Here is a 1,368-nt window from a genome sequence, read left to right as displayed (position 1 = left end):
TCCTCCTCCTCCTCCTCCTCCTTTTTCCAATACCTTAAATCCATCATTTCAATCTTTCCTGGTCTGCAAAGGTTGGTCGTTTTTATGAGCTAGTTTGTTGTTGTTGTTGATTTTGTTGACTTCTCTATTTCACTTTGCTTTGCCTTGTCCTTGTTTCTTTTTTTCTGACCCATGAACATTTCCTACTTTTCTTTTAGTCTTGAAAGATGAGATCTTCTTGGGTTGGTTCTGCATGGGGACATATTGTCGTCATGCATTATATAGCTTCCGTAGAATTGGACACTTAAGTAAAACTGCCTGTGAAATGACAATGGTTCTGTTCAGCTTACAGTAGCGGACTCTACAGTGTGAGGTGTGTGTGTGTGTGTGTGTGTGTGTGTGTGTGTGTGTGTGTGTGTAGGATCCTGAGAAAGAAGTTTCCTTCCTCATTTTAAGGACAGAAAATTCAATCTTAGAGAAATGACTCTGCAACCACACCACTGATATCAGAAAACAGAGAAAAAGGATTAGGAACAGCAGACAAGATTTGGATGACGAGGCATAACGTACACAAGGCATTGTTTCTAGCACTGGCCTTCAGAACAGTGCTGTACAATAGGAACCTTCAGTAATGAAGGACTTGTTTGAATTTGTGTCCAAGGTGGTAGTCACTAATAGACCCCTAGAAATGTAAAACACAGCTAGGCAAATGTACAGAAATTAACTTGTTATTCATGGATGTCTAATGGCATCCAGGGTGTGGTGAGATTACCTACAGCCAGAGGGGATTTCCTGTACTTTCTGTTTTCCCTCCTTGTATTTCAAGCTATGAGATTAGGAGCATGCGTTTAGGATTAGCTATGAGATTAGGAGCACGTTCAGGATTGCATTTAGTGCAGCTTATTGGATGGAATATGGTGACCACAGAAAAGAGAGACATTTATTTTCACCCTGTTCTTGTTACTGTGTTCATGAATGATCTAGGCAATCAAAAATATAATATAGAAGAAAATAAAAATGTACAAACACTTAATCTCTTACTATTGCTGACTAGCATGATGAGAATGAAGTGATGATACAACAAAAGTCATTAAGAAAACCCACAGCACATACTCTAACAGTGAACTGAATAATATATTTTAATAGACTGCTGCACAAAATAGACAACACTGAATTAATACTCACCTGAAAGTTTCCCAATAAAGGCATTAAGAAAACCCACAGCATGTACCCTAACAGTGAATTGAATAGTATATTTGAATAGATTGCTGCACAAAATAGCAACATTGAATTAATATTCACCTGAAAGTTTCCCAATATGTAAACCCCTATTTAACGAAAATTCTCTATAAATCAAATATTTTCATGCTTTCAATACAGTGTTGTCTA

This window comes from Nannospalax galili, unplaced genomic scaffold (genome assembly GCF_000622305.1).
Source record: "Nannospalax galili isolate Female #2095 unplaced genomic scaffold, S.galili_v1.0 scaffold6151, whole genome shotgun sequence".
NCBI lineage: Eukaryota > Metazoa > Chordata > Mammalia > Rodentia > Spalacidae > Nannospalax > Nannospalax galili.
The sequence above is the reverse complement of the archived record's forward strand: the minus strand, read 5'-3'. Positions refer to the sequence as shown.